The sequence below is a fragment of the Durio zibethinus genome, chromosome 9, assembly GCF_047325235.1.
Source record: "Durio zibethinus cultivar Kanyao isolate XHJ-2024 chromosome 9, ASM4732523v1, whole genome shotgun sequence".
Lineage (NCBI taxonomy): Eukaryota > Viridiplantae > Streptophyta > Magnoliopsida > Malvales > Malvaceae > Durio > Durio zibethinus.
The window spans coordinates 17,212-35,753 of record NC_143170.1 but is presented as its reverse complement, the minus strand read 5'-3'; the positions used below and the strand labels follow the sequence as shown (position 1 = coordinate 35,753).

Genomic DNA, 18,542 nt, shown 5'->3' with positions numbered 1-18,542 from the left:
CTACAAGCTAGTCCAAGCCTAGGGGTTTTATCCAGGTCAAGGAGTAGTTCCAATTCTAGCGAGACTAGGTTGGATAGCCAAAGAGACCAAGCCTTGAAGCTTACTGGAGGTTGAGGTCATGAGGAACTAGCCTAGATAATGGTATGGTTAGTCATCAAAACTCCATAGGTTTAGGAACAGTGTTCAAGTTCAATAGAATTGAGCTTAGCCCAAGAGCATGCAATAGTGATCGCATATATGAATTTACAAGCCATAAAAAAGGCCTTGGCTTGGTAAAAATATGAAAATGTGCCTAAACCCACCTACTACCCAATTGTGGTGTGTACCCTGGGCCTAGGATACCCATGCATGGTGTACGACCCAGCATGTGCCGATGGTGTTCGAGGGAACTACCTGTATAAAGTGCTAGCATATGCTAATAGTGGTTAAAACATGTGTCAAAACCAAAGGCCAACATGTCCCAATTATGGTCAAGGCATGTGCATGAGTCACATTTCGCAAGCTATTCCAGGCCCAAGGGTTGTTTCCAAGTTGAAGAGCAATTTCAGTTCTAAGGGGACAAGGTTCGATAGCTAGGGGGACCAGGCCTTGAGGCCTACTGGAGGCCCGAGTTATAGGAAACTAACCTAGAATAGTGGTATGGGTAGTGATCAAGACTCAAAGGCTTCGACACACTATTCATGTTCAGCAGAATTGAGTCAGGCCCAAGTCCGAGCATTGGTGAGCAGCCATAAAAATGGCATTGACATGGCAAAAATATGGAGATGTGCTTGAGCCCACCCACTGCCCAGTCGTGGTGTGTATGGTGCATGGCCTGAACCCAGGATACCCATAGATGGTGTGTAGCCTAGCATGTGCCAATGATGTTCAAAGGAACTATCCGCACAAAAGACTAGCATGTGTTGATGGTGGAGGAAGCATGTGTCGAGACCAAGGGCCAACATGTCCCGAGAGTGATCGAGGCATGTGGATGATCACAGTCTGTAAACAGGTCCTAGCACATGGGTTCTCTTCGAGTTGAGAAACAGTTCTAGTTTTAGTAGGATAGGGTTAGCCAGGGTGACTGGGCCTTGAGCCTTACTGGAGGCCCAAGTCATAAGGAACTAGCCTAGAATAATGGTATGGGCAGTGATTAAGACTTTAGTGGCTCAAGCATGGTGTTTAGGTTTGGTGAAATTGAGCTAGGCCTAGGTGTTGGCACTGGTGAGTGATGCTCAAACACACAATCAGACCGTAGTGTAGGCATTGATGATGGAGGTGCTGGCACATAAATAGACCTATGTGCAGGCATTAATGATCGATGTGCAAGTGCACAATCAAAACCAGGTGTGGGCACACTTGAACGCAATTTGGTAGGATTAGATTTATGGGCTTATGGAAGGTGTAGTATTACAACACAATCTTTGACAAGCTAGAATTGTGTTGAGCACTTGAGTTTTATAGGCTGACTTAGGCAGACAAAGTCAATCTTCTATCCAAGGCCGTACAAAGTTTGGTTCAAGATCGAAGCCCATGACACATGCATTGAGTGTCATTTGGTGCCTATGGAGATCAAAAGGCAAACAAGTATCTTGAGTGGGAGGTTTATGGTACACATGCTACACCAGGTGCCAGCATCTACCAAAAAGATGTCCAAGGCAACAACCCATACCAAGGGCCCATTTATGCCAATAGTGGTTAAGGCAAGTGCCTGCACGAAGTGCCAACATTTAGTTATGGTATCTAAGGCAACATCCCATACCAAGGCGCTAGCATCTATTGATAGCATCTGAGGCAACAATAGGCCAGCATGTACCAATGGTGTTGGATGCAATTGCCCACACCAACCAAGTGCTAGATGCTATGATGGTGTTTAAGGCAATAGCCTACACTAGGGGCCAACATATGCCAATAGAGTTTGAGGCAAGTGCCCACACCAAGGTGAGTGCATTTCTATAAAAATACCAATGGCATTCAGTTCTCATTTGCTTGGACACTCAAGGTTAGAATGTCATCACCGGGCCAAATCAGTTGCAAGGGATAACACCATTCATCCTTAACCCTAGAAAGGTGCGGTGTAAGAAAAATAAAGTGAAAGGAGTTTAGTGGGAATGGTGGGGGGAGGGATAAATCAAAGCTACAAAGGATTGAATCCTAGTGGATCATGGCAACAAGGCCACTTTGCCACTTACAATACCCATCACGTATTAAGTCATCTACAAAGGATTCTACCCAGTACTTGGTGGGAATTGAGCTCTAAGGAGGCTTGTGTGGCTTGTCTATTATAGAGGCTACACCTATGACATATGCCCTTAAGGGGTATCAGCCTCTATTGCAGGTTAGCAATTAGACGATAGGTGCATGCATCACTTCTAGCCTAGATTCTGACTTATAGGTGTTTAGTCATAATCTAGCGCATGGTAGCTTCATGCCACCAACTTTTCAACCAAGCGTAATTACCAATTGTGAGAATCAATGGTTTCTCTCATACTAGGTTGAATTACTATTGTGACGCTGCCATTAGTAGGGTAAAACTAGCCTCTCTCACGATGGTCTAAACCAAGCTCACATTCTTTTTTGGTGGGTGAAAAATCAAACACATGGTGAATTTTGCTTCATAATGATAGGAAAAGTTGACATCAAAGGATGAAAAAGCAATGTCAATATGAACGATTGGCTGCCACAAGCCAGTTATCCTTGAGGTAACTTTTTTGACACCTTTAGCTTGAAAGTTTGAAGGTCTAATGGATCGATAGGTCATGCTTTCATGATTCATATTCATACTGTAAATCAGAATCAAATGAGCTTTTACCCTTTTATTTCGTACGAGATTTATATTCTCATTGAGCTCATCTTATGACACTTGCATTATCTTTTAACAGATGTGCTACCGCAGCTAAACTCCCCACCTAACAATGTTTTTTGCCAAGATTAACCAATTAAGGTTATCCTTAGGTACAAAAGTCATACCCCACCTCCGATAAATGGAATAAGAAAAATAACATTAAAAGTTGTGCTATTTCAATTTCACCTAAGGGCTTTCACTTATCCTACACTTATTAAGTCATTTTACAAAGTCAAACTAAAGTTAAGCTCAACAAGGTCTTCTTTCCCCATAGAATCTACCGAGCCCATTCCCTTGGCTATGGTTTCACTAGATAATAAATAGAAACAGTGGGAATCTTGTTAATCCATTCATGCCTGTTACTAATTAGATGATAAGGCATATAGCTACCTTAAGAGAGTCATAGTTACTCTTACCATTTACCCATGCTTGGTTGAATTTGTTCACTTTGACAATTAAAGCACTGGGTAAAAATCATATTGTGGGAGCATTTACAAGGACCATCACAATGCTATGTTTTAATTAAATAGTCAGATTCCCTTTGCCTATACCAGTTTTGAATTGACTGTTCATCATTCGATGAAGGCCCATAAGGGAGGCATTCCTAGTCCATCCCTCAACTAGCAAGCTATGACCCACTCTCATCATGGGAATAGCTAGAGTAGTGCATTGAGAGTCAATGGGTTCAAGACTGGGACCCACATGCCTAGCCTTTAAAGCCAATCTTTTTCTTGAGTTTATAGATCCATTTTGCTGACTTCCCCTACCTACATTATTCCATCGACTAGAGGCTATTCACCTAGGAGAGCTAATGTAATTATGAGTACAACCAAGCATAGATGGCACTCGATCCTCTAGATTTTTAAGGGCCATCAAGGGTGCATTAGATATTGCATGATGTGCGGTGCTCTTCTAGCTGCTAGACCTTACCTCTAGCTGAGCCATTTCCAAGGTGGACAGGCCATTAAACAGATAAGATAACTCTTCCTGAGGCCATCACTAATGTCTCTAGAGTCCTTAATGTTGTTGTTAGCTATCAGATCCTAGTTTAGGAATTTCAACCCAATTCCTTATTAAAGCTAACACTAGACATGCTATTGGACAAATTTCCCCCATCTCTTAGGATCAACTAACCCATGTGTAAGTGTCATTCACATGGAACCTTTCCCTTCTTTAGCCTTTAAAATTCTCATTTGAATATTTGCTACCACCAGCAAGATCTACATCGGTGGCTATTCTGCCCAGGCTCATACCCTGGGTTTTGCAATGATTGCCTTGCTTTCTTACTCATCAGGGCCCGATCTTTTCCTTGACAGCCAGGTATAGGTCACATGCTTAAACACCATCCATTTTTAGGTCTAGTTGATTGGCAGGTGAGTTGTTACATACTCTTTAGTAGATTTTGACTTCCATGACCACCATCCTGCTGTTTTAATTAACCAACCCGTTTATGGGTTCTAAGTTAGCATGTAGTTGGGCACTATAACTCGACTTTCAACTCAACCCCCCTTGCTAGTTCTGCTTATAAAAAATGGCCCCCTTAAGCTATTGATTCCATGGCACGGCTCAATGAAGTAGCAACGTCATTGTACCAATTTAAAGTTTGAGAATAGGTCAAGGGTATTGCACCCTTAATGCTTCTAATCATTAGCTTTACCTTATAGAACTCACTAAGGGTGCAGCTATCCTAAGGGAAACTTTAAAGGAAACTAGCTACTAGATGGTTTGATTAGTTTTTGGCCCCTATACCCAAGTTAGATGAATGATTTCAACATCAATATCATTGTGGGCCTTCACTAGAGTTTCTTTTAGCTTCACCTTGCTCAGGTATGGTTCACCATCTTTTAGGTCCTGACAAGCATGCTCATATTCAAACCTTCTTAGAAGATCAAGGTTGGTAGGCAGTGCACCCATGAGGTATCCCATCAATCAACTTCTTTATGACTTACAAGTTTTCTAGCCCATTGACTTACACACATGTCAGACTCCTTAGTTCATGTTTTAAGATGGGCTAGATTGGGAGCCTACAGGTTGATGTCAGGAGCACATGGGTACCAAGTTACACCAAGGTGATGTGTGTTGCATTCCACAATCATGGTGACAATGTCTCTATGGGCATATCAAAAGCTTGGGCTTGGGCCACTACTGTGACCTAAATTGGTCCACTCTCCGAGCTGATCGACAGATCGATCGATCGACAAACTAGCTCTTACCATTCTACATTCGACTGGGGTGCATCACTGGCCTCATCTACTTTCTTCCCAACAATTTTAAGCACTCTTTGACTCTCTTTTCAAAGTCCTTTTCATCTTTCGCTTATGGTACTTGTTTGCTATCAATTTCTCGAGTTTATTTAACCTTACATAAAATTTATAGCCTGATTAGGGTTGTATTTTTAAATAACTCGACTCACAGACAATGCCTTGTGGTGTGATAAGATCTCAGCACAATGCGACTCTCACCCTCTTAGTGCCCCTTTCCAAGGGAGTTTGGCCTAGTCTACTACTGAGGATGCTTCTCCAAACTATAATTCATATGCCATGGGTGCTCAATTCTCAAGCTAGGCTCTACTCGATTTGTTCATCGTTACTAAGGGAATCCTAGTAAGTTTCTTTTTCTGCGCTTATCATTGTGCTTAAACTCAATAGGTAATCCCACCTGACCTAGGGTCATAATAGAAGCATTAGAGGGTCTAATAGGGTCTGGATGGATAACGAATGTGCATCACCAGGGATGAGGCACGTTGAAAGCTTTACCACCAATGATCATGGCACTATCATTGTCGGGGACTCACTTTTGGGCCAACCACAACCAATGAGATCACGGGAGGCCATCTTTTGCCTTCTCACCCAAAGCTTGATAGGTTGGGAGTTAGAGGGGGCAATTATGCATGACATCTAAGCAGGCATGCCCTCGGCCTAATGGCTTAGGGTGCAACTTGCATTCAAAGATGCAATGGTTCATGAGATTCAGCAATTCACACCAAGTATCACATTTTGCTATGTTCTTCATTGATACGAGAGCTAAGATATCATTTGCCGAGAGTCATTTTGGTTTTTTACGACAAAAAGAGTCATGGCAACACCTATGAATGCACCGTAAATGGGATGGTCATGGCACATATTGGTTCTTTTGCATGATTCATGTTAAAGGTTCGTTATTCAATCATGGAAAATGATATCGATCATTTCATTTACCGAAAAGGTGAAACAAATTAACCATCATGCACGCCTAAGGCTAAAAGGAACTCCAGCACAGAGGCACCCTTACCCCCTTGATGTTTCATTAATGTATTCACAAGTTGTTCATTAAACAGGTTTCGATAATGATCCTTCTTTTGGGTCACTTATAGAAACCTTGTTACGACTTCTCCTTCCTCTAAATGATAAGGTTTAGTGGACTTTTTACGATGTTGCAAATAGCAAATTATCCACATCATCATGATCCAAACACTTCATCAGACCATTCAATCGGTAAAAGTGACAAATTTGTGTACAAAGGGTAGGGACTTAGTCAACACAAGTTAATGACACACTTGCTTGGAATTCCTAATTGAAGACCAACAATTGCAATAATCTATCCCCATCATGATGAAATTTTAAAGATTACCTAGGCCTGTCTGCTAAGGCTATAGACTAGTTGAATACATTAGTGTAGCATGCTTGCAGCCTAGAACATCTAAGGGCATAACAGACTTGTTATTGCCTCAAACTTCCTTAGCCTAAGTGGCCATAGTCCCTCTAAGAAGCTAGCCATGAAGAATCACCTTTGCATAGGTAGTTAGTAGGCTGAGGTCTTGTTCATTAACAGAATTAACTAGACAAATCACTCCACCAATTAAGAATGGCCATGCACTACCACCCATAGAATTAAGAAAGAGCTCTCAATTAGTCAAATCTTATTATGTTCGGACCTAGTAAGTTTCCTCATGTTGAGTCAAATTAAGCTGCATGCTCCACTATTGGTACTGTCCTCTAGTCAATTCCTTTAAGTTTCAACCTTGGGACCATACCCTTAAAACCCAAAGACTTTGATTTCTTATAAGGTGCTAGCAGAGTCCTAAAAATAACATCCTCCAATCCCTGGTCAGCATCATTTATGGTAGAGACTAGAATGGCATCTGATCGTCTTCAAGCCCCTAACATTCGTTCTTAATTAATGAAAACATCCTTGGCAAATGCTTTCATAGTTGTTCATCTTTCATAAATCAAAGAATTCCACCTCTAACTATGAAAAATGAATGCCCCCAATTGTCCATGTTAATCATTACTCTGATCCCGAAAGCTAACATAATAGGACCTAAATGCTATAATGTTATCCCATGCTAATGTATACAAGTGTAGGCTTGCTTTAAGCACTCTAATTTCTTCAAAAGAACAACACTAGAAGAATGACTTGGCCAGTTACGACCATGAAGGCATCATCTGTAGTAGGGATAAGTAGATTGGTGTTCACCATGAGATGGATTGATGACCCAACCTTAGTTCTAACTATGAACTTTTTTCTTGCAACAACTTAAATATATGCTATTGGAGCTAGAATTACTATGCTTGTTGGCATAAGACTTGCCCTCATATGGATCCTTGTTAAGAGATTTAGATTGTACTTATTTCAATTACAAGACTCATAGAGCCTAGTATTGTTATTTATTGTCACTACCTCCCCATGTTAGGATTGGGTAATTTGTGCACCTACTGCCTTCCTCAGATGTGGTAGCTATTTCTTAAGCTCCTTTTATAGAATTGAACCCTAATTTTCCATCACCCATCATCACCATAATAGGCCACTATCCTACCATTAAAAGTTGATAAGGCAAAAATTTGAAAGATGCATCGCTAGCACAAAAGCCATACGATTTGTTGAGTTATCATGAATCATCAGAGCAATGGACAAAGCCCTCATCGACCTTTTATCTAATAAATGTATCCCTCTAGAAGTTAGGGTTTTTTGTATATATTAGCTCTAGAATTACTATGGTTATTCAAATAAGAGATCCATCAAACAAACTATAATTGATTTAATAAGCCATTCACAATTACACAGCCTAAATTAGTTTATACTTAGACATGCATGCTTAATCTTTGAGACAAGCATATGACTACTATCAGGATCAACCAAGCCATATTTCTTTGGGACATTGGCATTGCATGAGCCTCAACGCACTGACTGAGTGGTAGAGAAAGCCAACATAAAGCATAAGCGTTAAGTGTGTCAAACACATAAAATGCATAGCATCAGATGAACAAGGGTTAAGAGCCCACACATACAAAACATTTTGCATTCAAGAGCATAATTGAACACCAATGCACCAATGTGGCCATGAAGGTTTGAGTGGCATACTTGGGACACAGTGTATGATTAAGGTCTGACTCATAGCCCCTAAGGACATAAAATGGATAAAGGATGGCAAGGCATCTGGTTTCTATCAATTTAGGTACATAGCATAGGATCTTTATTGCACCCCCAGGGTATGATGACCACATGGGGGAGTTGAAGAGGATGACAGGTCGATAGTTTAATGTAACAAGCATGGAGCCTATTAACATGTATAACCATAACACCACTCATATGCCCATTATGTACAATTGGCAACATCCATGCACATTGATCCATAACTTACCCAATCAATTACTCAACGAGCAAGTAGAAGAAATGATGTACAAGGCCATGCCATAACGACATGGCATGGGAAAATACAAGGAAAGGCCATGAGATTAGCCCTACCATCCAACAGACAAAAATGGCATGACACCACTAATACTTGGTTTGGCTAGGACCGCACATGTAAACTCCACTGTCACCTCCACAAAGGATGTTACTCGATTCAATTACTTGTTCCTGGGGTCTTGGGTAGCCTTAACTACATGCAAGGGCTTAGTTAGGCCAAGGCATTTTTTGTGGCCAACAAGAAGGGATGGCGAGACTACCAAATACCTAAGAAACTTGGCCAGACCAAACCTATGACCTTAGCTTCTACTTGCCCTACCCTAGAGAACTATTGCAAGATTTAGAAACTTGGTTTAAGGTCTGAGGTAGCATCAGCCACAGGCATAAGCTTAAGCTTGGCATAGCCGAGCCCTTTTTTTATATGCACACTAATCAATCGAGGCCATAACCACCTGTGAGTCACCAAAGCAACCAATCACTGGATAATGCTACCAAAATGCATGCACGACTTGGATTTTACTTCGAAGACATTGTTGTTAATGTATGCAATGATAGGTCCATCATGCACACTTACTCCTTTTGTGAGGCGAAAAGGGGCCTAAATAACCACCCTCTAAAAAGCTTGAAAGATTTGATAGATATGCTAGCAGTAGACATTAAAGTGTCTAAAATAGAGACATTTTTTCAAATAGACATATCCAAGACCAAGGGTCCGTAGGTGCTAATGGTGGTCGAGGTAATTACTCATATCAAGGGCTATCTTCTATCGATGATGATAGAAGCATGTGCTTGCACCAGATCCAAATTATGCCAATGCTAGTCAAGGCAGGTGCCAGCACCAAGGGCCAGCATGTGCCAATCGTCATTGAGAAGTGCTCATACTAAGTACTAGCTTATGCCAATGATGGTTAAGGTATGTACCTGTACCATGCACTAGCATGTGTCATTAATGGTCACAGCCTTGGATGAAGTTTGATTTTGAGCCATGGTGCACATGATGGGCTTGGCCATGTGCTGGTGCCACATTTTTTTACCTATAGCACCATCACCTGAAAACCTAGCTGGTGGCATTAGGGGTTTCAATGATTAGAAATGGGGGCCCATGGGGTGTATGGACATGATGTGCGATGGGTGTTGGTCCTTAACCCTTATATTAGCCCCTAATCTCCTAAGGAATCTCAACAACTCACACCCCCTTAAAAAGGGTAAGAACTTTTACAAGTTCGCAACCAGTAGCCAATCAAATGTCTAAAATGGGGATGCTTTTTCAAATGGCAACAAAATCTTCTACATTTTTATTTTTTGGCTAAATTTTTTTACGGATGCCAACAAAAATACAAGGATCATGTATACAAAATTTGGGGCCAAAACTCCTAAAATATTTTTAAAAAATCTAAATCATGAAAAATTTTAAAAATTATAAAAAATGAAAAATGAGTCATCTTGCCATCAAACTTCACATGAATGCTCAGATGACCATTATATGAATTTTCAAGGCATAAAATGGCATTGACATGGCAAAAATATGAAGGTGTTCCTAAACCCACCTACTATCTAGTCATGGTGTGCATGGTGCATGGCCTAACATCTACTAATGGTATTCAAGAGAGCAGCCCACACAAAGGCCAACGTGTGCCAATAGTGGTTAAAGCATGTGCTGAGATAAAGGGCCAACAAGTCCCAATGCTATTTAAGGTAGGTGCATGCATCGAAGGTCATTTAATACCGATGGTGGTCAAGGCATGTGCATGTGTCATAGTCCATAAGCTAGTCTAGGCCTAAAGGTTCTCTTTGAGTCAATGAGCAATTCCAGTTTTAGTGGGATAGGGTCTGATGCTAAGGGGACAAGGCCTTAAAGCCTACTGGAGGCCCAGGTCATAAGGAAATAGCATAGAATAGTGGTATGGGTAGTGATCGAGACTCTAGAGGTTCAGGCACAGTGTTCAAGTTTGATAAAATTGAGCTAGGCCTAAGTGCAGGTGCTAGTCAATAATGTGCTGACACACAATCAGACCCAAGCTTAGGCACTGATGATTAAGGTGTGGGAGCATAGTCAAACCCAAGTTTAGGCACTCCTAAACATAGTCATGGGAAGATCATATTCAAGGGATTCTAGAAAGCCTAATACTATAGTATAATCTTTGCAAGCTGGAATTATGTTGAGCACTTAAGTTTTGTAGGCTTACTTAGGGACACAAAGTTTCGCTTATGGTCAGAGGTTGTGACACATGCACCAAGTGCCATTAGATGTTTATGGCACTTAAGGGGTAGACAAGTGGCTTGGAAAGGATAAAAAAATGGTGGGAGGGTCATGGTATACATGTTGCACCAAGTGCCGACATCTAGCAATAGTGTCCGAGGCAACAACCCCTCAAGAGCTAGCATATATTGATGGTGGTCAACATATATGCTGAGACCAAGGGCTAAAATGTCTCGATGGTGGTCAAGGCATGTGTATGTGTCATGGTTTGTAAGCTAGTCTAAGCCTAAAGGTTCTCTCTGAGTCAAGAAGCAATTTTAGTTTTAGTGAAACAAGGTCTAATAGTAAGAGGGATCGGGTCTTAAAGCATACTAGAAGCCCAGGTCATGGAGAACTAGCCCAATGTAGTGGTGTGGTGTCACAGGCTAAGCTTTCACTTAATGAAGCAATAGACCGTGTGGTACTTGGATGGAGACTTTCATATATGTTAGCTTAGTTTGATATCTTAACCAGTGTGGTAGCCTAACAATACACCGATTACTCACTCCCTCTAAAGAGCTTAAGAGAATTTATAGCTATGCTACCTAAAACTATTACAATGTTTGAAATAGGGACACTTTTTCCTAGCACATGAGATCTATCATCCCCTTTGGTACCTCTACTCAACCATGGCCCTATTCATGGGTGGCTAATGACATTCTATGCCTAATCATGGCCTTATACAAGGTTGGCTCATGACATCTTCCCCCACCTATTCTGTCAATGCCTTTATTAACTTGTTCACTTGAAAATTCTTCAATCTTCAACTGCAATGCTCAGAGGTCATGGTATCTCTCCTAACTAGTTTCTTTTGGTCCTAAGCCCTCTCACTTCACTAAATATTTATGAACTATTCTTCGAGATACTTGGGATACCTTGTTAGCTAAAATCTTTAACATTCAATGTTTTGATAGTGGTTTCATGGTAATGGCAACCCTGGTTGATTCACCGTGACTTGCATCTATAAGGTTTACATGTTAGGGCTTTAAGTTGCTCACATGGAACATTGGATACACCTTCACCCATTTTGGTGGGTTGATTTTGTTAGAGGCATTCCCTATTTTGGAAAAAATCTTAAATGGACCATCATATTTATGCACCAACCTACAATCCTATTTCCTTAGGAACTTGGTTTGTTAGAGCACTAGTCTGATAAGAACAAGATCACCAACTTTGAATTGTTGTGCCCTTCGACACTTATCTAGCCACTTCTTCATGTGCTTCACTACTTTTTCTAAGTATGCTTGTGTAATTTTTGCATTTTGTCTCCATTCTTTGTTAAGGTTGAAGGCTCCTAGATTTTTCCCTCAATATGGCTCAAAGGATGTATGCGACAGTCTTGGTAGTTGTCTAGTGACCACTTCAAATGGACTCTTATTTGTAGAAGAACACTTATTGAAATTAAAATAAAGCTGAGCTACATCTAAAATTGAAAGGTAATTTTTTTTCTTAGCTTGAACAAAGTGTCTTAAGTCTTATCTGATAACCCATTAAATTGTTCGGTTTGACCATTAGTTTGAGGGTGATAACTTTAAAATATGTTAAGCTAAGATCCCAAGATCTTGAAAAGCTCTCTCCAAAATGGCCCAGTGAATGTTAGATCCCTGTCACTAACAATGGTTTAAGGGAGGCCCCAAATCTTGATTACATGTTTAAATATTAGTCGGGCAATATCTTTCGTGATGCAATACTTTTGGGTAAGAACGAACATAGCATATTTTGAGAAACAATCAATCACCATTAGGATAGAACCAAGATCAACAACCTTAGAAAGGCTCGATATAAAGTCAATAGAGAATTTTCCCATAGTTTTGTAGGCACAGGTAATGGTTCAAGCATGCCTGCTGGTTTTTCCTTTTCAACTTTGTTCTATTGGCAAACAAAGTAAGTTTTCATATAGTCTATCATATCTTATCACATGTGAGGCTTATAATAGCCTTGTTTTAGTAAAGCCAAAGTATGTTGCAGACCAAGGTAACCTACCTATGGTGTGTCATGGCATTCCCTCATTACCATCTATCTTAGACCTCCTATTTTTGACATAAACAACCATGGACCCTTGGTCAATAAGACCCCATTTTCTTACCAAAAGTACTTGAACTTTCTTTCTTCTACTAGCTTCAAGATGGCACTAGCCTATGGGTTTTTATTCAGATTATCTTCAATTAGGTTGAAAATATCTATTGTGATTTTACTAGCCACCATGGGGGTAATTCTCCTAAGGGTAGCAAACTCTACCCATCTACATAATGCATCTGCCACTTAATTGGTTCTTCTAGCTGTGTGTTCAAAATAAAATTCAAATTTGGCTCGAAACTCCTACCATCTAGCTTGCTTAGCCGTAAGCCTAGGCTGGGTGAGAAAATGACTAACCGTTGCATTATCTATCTTAACTACAAATTATGAACCCAATAAATAATGTCACCATAGATTACTGCTAGGAGTTCTTTCTCTTAAAATGTATATATCCTTTTAGCTTTGCTCAACTTTCAACTTTCAAATGCTATCGGGTGTCGTTCTTACAAAAGCACTCCCCTAAAAGCAAAATCAAATGCATCTATTTAAAATTTAAAAAGCTTTCCAATGTCATGGAGAGCCATGATAGGGTCCTTCATCATGGTTTTTTTCAAGTCCTCAAAAGCCTCCTGACATTCACTTGTCCAACACCATTTATACTCTTTTTTCAATAGCTCCATAAGGGTTGTGATTGTATGGGAGTACCTATCCATAAATCTCTTATAATTGTTGGCTAATCCCAAAAATGATAGGAGTTCACTGACATTCTTTGGTGTTGCCCACTCCTTAATAGCATTAGCTTTTTTCATGTCCATTTAAATTTGGCTTAGAAAATGAATTTGTGTTTGAGCAAATGCACATTTCTCCCTTTTAACATATAGTTAATGGTCTTGTAGTCTTTAAAATGCAAGACATAGATGCTCTTGGTGCTTTTCCATGGTAGAACTATAAAACACTATGTCATCTAAATAGATGACCATAAACTTGTTAAGTTAGTCATGGTCCACGTGATACATCATGGTACAAAATGTGGCAGCGACATTAGTTAATCCAAAAGGCATACAAGAAATTCAAATACACTATACTGCATTACACAAGTGGTTTTTGGCTCATCTCCTTCAACAATTTTGACCTAATGATAGCCAGATCTCAAGTCCAATTCTAAGAAGTACTTGGCCTGGCTTAGTTGATCAAACAAATTCATAATAAAAGGAATAAGATATTTGTTTCTCATAGTGACTTTGTTCAAGGCTCTGTAGTCCACACATAACCATAAACTCCCATCATGCTTTCTCTGAAATAGCATGGGTATACCAAATAGTACTTTCAATGGCCTAATGAATTCAGCTTGTAAGGGCTCATCTAATTGTTTTCTCAATTCAACCAACTCTAGTGGAACCATGCAATATAGGCCTCTAGCTAGTAGCTTAACTTTTGAAAGAAGCTTAATCTTATGGTCTATTGATCCTCGAAGAGATAAGACCTTAGGAAATTGCTTTGGCATCATATTCTTAAACTCTTCCAATACTTTCTACACCCCATCAAATATCAATTCTAGCTCAATCCCATCTTTGTAAATTGGCATGGCCACATAGAAGGGCTTCCCTCTCTTTACCTCTTTCTTGAATTGTAATGCTGAAATCATTTTCTTCCCACTTTTAGAGAAGATCATGGCTAGCACAATATGCAAGCACTCCCCAAAAAACAATAAATAACTAGCAGCGGGGATTGGGATTGCTTGAGCCAACATCATGAAGCCAACATCATGAAGTCCAACATCATAAGCCAATATCATGAAGTCTACATTTCCTTTCTATGGCCTCAACTTGGTCATCACACTCTTAGAGCTTCCACTTATTATAAAGGTTGGTGAGTTAATCACTTTTATTTGCCAACAGTCTTGATTAACCTTGAAACCATACCTTTTTGCTTTCTCTAGTGTGATGAAAGTATCATTTACACTCGTATCTATTATGGCCTTTATGGTTTTACCATTGAGTACTAGGTCCACATACATTAGACCTCTCTCAGGTTCTTTTTTTATCAAGTTTAGTTGGGTACAATGGGCACTAAAAAACCATATTGAGCCCATCCTTATAGGCTCTTCCTCAACTTCTATGATAGTTTCAAGCACTTTGAAAGACTTTTGAGAGAGGATCTTAAAGCATTATAGGCATCTCTATGTAGGTATTTAGCCACCCAATATGGCCCTTAGCACAGGAAGCAAGCTAGCAGTCATTTTAGCTTGAAATTCAATGCATTGTTTGCCTTAGGTTGGGTATTGTCTCAACTAGGAGGCCTCTTATCTGATCCCTCATAAAAGGGTCAGTCCATTCTGGCCATCTTTTCCCTATTCCCAAAGTTAGAGTTACTTCCACCTGATAGAAGGTTCTTTCTTTTTTAGGGCCCATTGTTACAGTCATTAAGATGTTTAGTGGCAACCATCACTGTGGCCACATCTTACGCCTTTTATCTTTGTAATTCTATCTTGGCCCAAGGTTTAAGGCCCTCGAGGAAATAAAACATCTTATCTTTTTTAAAGATGTCTTTAATGTCCAATATTATGGTAGGAAAGTTCCTCACAAACTCTTGTACCATTCCTATTTACATAAATTCTTGAAGCTTCCTTTAAGGCCATATACTTCACATTCTCAAGAAAGAATTGATTTTTCAACTCTTGCTTAAGATCCACCCAAGTTTTGATAGGGCATTTATCATTTACAAATTTTGAATGCCACTATAGCTTGTTATCCCTATCAAGGTACATTGAAGCCATTGCAACCTTATCCTCTTTTGATTTTATGTGTACATCTCAAAATTATTTTTTTATATCAAACAAGAAGTTTGCAAGCTTTTTGGCATCTCTTGCCCCCTCGTAACATCAAGACTCTAACACTTTTGCCCTTTTCCTTTTCTCTATTGAGCTAGAACTTGACCTGGCCATAACCATTTGTAACACACTCACTTGGGCCCTAAGCTTCTCAAATTCTTTCTAAAGGACACTCAAAGCATCTCTGGTTTCCTCACCCAAGCTATGTAGAGTACCAGACAACTCCTGCTGGGATGTCTCAATCTACCTCAGTCAACCATAAGTTACCACATGAGGTTTAAGGGCAACCATTGTGGCTTTAAGCTCCTTGATCCTCTATCAGTCATTAAATCCACCACTTATAGCCATCTCTAGCACTTTTTAATAGTGCTCTAATACCACATGTCATGGACTAAGTTTTCTCTCAATAAAGCAATAGACCATATGACACTTGGATGGATGTTTCCACACAAGTCAACCAAGGATAGTTTAATATCCTAGCCAATGAGGTAGCCTAGTAATATGCCAACTGCTCACCACCTTTAAAGAGCTTAAGAGATTTTATAGCTATGTCATCTAGAACCATTACAATGTTTGAAATAGGGACATTTTTTCCTAGCACATGAGATATATCCTCCTCTTTGGTATATCCTATGCCTAGTCATGGCCCTATATTTGGGTGGCTCATGACATCCTATGCCTGGTCATGGCCCTCTACAAGGTTGACTCATGACATAAGAAAAGTGATCAAGACTCTATAAGCTCATGTACAGTGTTCTAGTTTGGTAAAAATGAGCCAGGCCTATGTGCAGATGCTAGTGAGCACTAATATGAATTTACATGCCATAAAAAAGGCACTAGCTTTGTAAAAATATGAAAATGCACTTGATCCCACCTATAGCTCAAATAGGGTATACAGCAAGAGGGCTAGGATACATGTTCATAGTGCATGACCTAGCATGTGCCGAAGGTGCTCGAAGGAACTACCCGCACAAAGTGCCAACATGTACCAATGGTGTTAAAAGCAAGTGTCGAGACCAAAGGCCAATAGGTCCTGATGGCGGTTAAGGCATGTGCATGTGTCATAGTCTACGCACTAGTCTAAGCCCAGAGGTTCTCTTTGAGTTAAAAAGTAATTCTAGTTGTAGCAGGACAAGGTCCAACAGCTAGACAAACCAAGCCTTAAGGCCTACTGAAGGCCTAAGACATGGGCAACTAGCCTAAAATAGTGGTATGGGTAGCAATCAAGACTCCAAAAGCTCTAGCACGATGTTCATGTTTAGTAGAATTAAGCTAAGCTTAAGTTCAAGCATTGGTGAACGCTAGGGTTTAGGGTTTAGGGCTTAGGGTTTAGGGTTTAGGGTTTAGGGTTTAGGGTTTAGGGTTTAGGGTTTAGGGTTTAGGGTTTAGGGTTTAGGGTTTAGGGTTTAGGGTTTAGGGTTTAGGGTTTAGGGTTTAGGGTTTAGGGTTTAGGGTTTAGGGTTTAGGGTTTAGGGTTTAGGGTTTAGGGTTTAGGGTTTAGGGTTTAGGGTTTAGGGTTTAGGGTTTAGGGTTTAGGGTTTAGGGTTTAGGGTTTAGGGTTTAGGGTTTAGGGTTTAGGGTTTAGGGTTTAGGGTTTAGGGTTTAGGGTTTAGGGTTTAGGGTTTAGGGTTTAGGGTTTAGGGTTTAGGGTTTAGGGTTTAGGGTTTAGGGTTTAGGGTTTAGGGTTTAGGGTTTAGGGTTTAGGGTTTAGGGTTTAGGGTTTAGGGTTTAGGGTTTAGGGTTTAGGGTTTAGGGTTTAGGGTTTAGGGTTTAGGGTTTAGGGTTTAGGGTTTAGGGTTTAGGGTTTAGGGTTTAGGGTTTAGGGTTTAGGGTTTAGGGTTTAGGGTTTAGGGTTTAGGGTTTAGGGTTTAGGGTTTAGGGTTTAGGGTTTAGGGTTTAGGGTTTAGGGTTTAGGGTTTAGGGTTTAGGGTTTAGGGTTTAGGGTTTAGGGTTTAGGGTTTAGGGTTTAGGGTTTAGGGTTTAGGGTTTAGGGTTTAGGGTTTAGGGTTTAGGGTTTAGGGTTTAGGGTTTAGGGTTTAGGGTTTAGGGTTTAGGGTTTAGGGTTTAGGGTTTAGGGTTTAGGGTTTAGGGTTTAGGGTTTAGGGTTTAGGGTTTAGGGTTTAGGGTTTAGGGTTTAGGGTTTAGGGTTTAGGGTTTAGGGTTTAGGGTTTAGGGTTTAGGGTTTAGGGTTTAGGGTTTAGGGTTTAGGGTTTAGGGTTTAGGGTTTAGGGTTTAGGGTTTAGGGTTTAGGGTTTAGGGTTTAGGGTTTAGGGTTTAGGGTTTAGGGTTTAGGGTTTAGGGTTTAGGGTTTAGGGTTTAGGGTTTAGGGTTTAGGGTTTAGGGTTTAGGGTTTAGGGTTTAGGGTTTAGGGTTTAGGGTTTAGGGTTTAGGGTTTAGGGTTTAGGGTTTAGGGTTTAGGGTTTAGGGTTTAGGGTTTAGGGTTTAGGGTTTAGGGTTTAGGGTTTAGGGTTTAGGGTTTAGGGTTTAGGGTTTAGGGTTTAGGGTTTAGGGTTTAGGGTTTAGGGTTTAGGGTTTAGGGTTTAGGGTTTAGGGTTTAGGGTTTAGGGTTTAGGGTTTAGGGTTTAGGGTTTAGGGTTTAGGGTTTAGGGTTTAGGGTTTAGGGTTTAGGGTTTAGGGTTTAGGGTTTAGGGTTTAGGGTTTAGGGTTTAGGGTTTAGGGTTTAGGGTTTAGGGTTTAGGGTTTAGGGTTTAGGGTTTAGGGTTTAGGGTTTAGGGTTTAGGGTTTAGGGTTTAGGGTTTAGGGTTTAGGGTTTAGGGTTTAGGGTTTAGGGTTTAGGGTTTAGGGTTTAGGGTTTAGGGTTTAGGGTTTAGGGTTTAGGGTTTAGGGTTTAGGGTTTAGGGTTTAGGGTTTAGGGTTTAGGGTTTAGGGTTTAGGGTTTAGGGTTTAGGGTTTAGGGTTTAGGGTTTAGGGTTTAGGGTTTAGGGTTTAGGGTTTAGGGTTTAGGG

The 18,542-nt window shown here is 40.4% G+C and overlaps 2 non-coding genes and 1 pseudogene across 2 annotated transcripts; all 3 read right to left on the bottom strand.

Annotated features, from left to right (window-relative positions):
* Positions 1-2,105: 2,105 nt before the first annotated feature.
* On the bottom strand, positions 2,106-5,496 carry LOC149516669 (25S ribosomal RNA). The gene has a single exon (XR_016345425.1). It is a non-coding gene; the product is annotated as a 25S ribosomal RNA (ribosomal RNA).
* Positions 5,497-5,715: 219 nt separating this feature from the next.
* LOC149516668 (5.8S ribosomal RNA) lies at positions 5,716-5,871 on the bottom strand. Its single transcript, XR_016345449.1, has one exon. It is a non-coding gene; the product is annotated as a 5.8S ribosomal RNA (ribosomal RNA).
* A 276-nt stretch (positions 5,872-6,147) lies between these two features.
* Positions 6,148-7,945, bottom strand: LOC149516667 (18S ribosomal RNA; annotated as a pseudogene).
* Between the last annotated feature and the right edge of the window lie 10,597 nt (positions 7,946-18,542).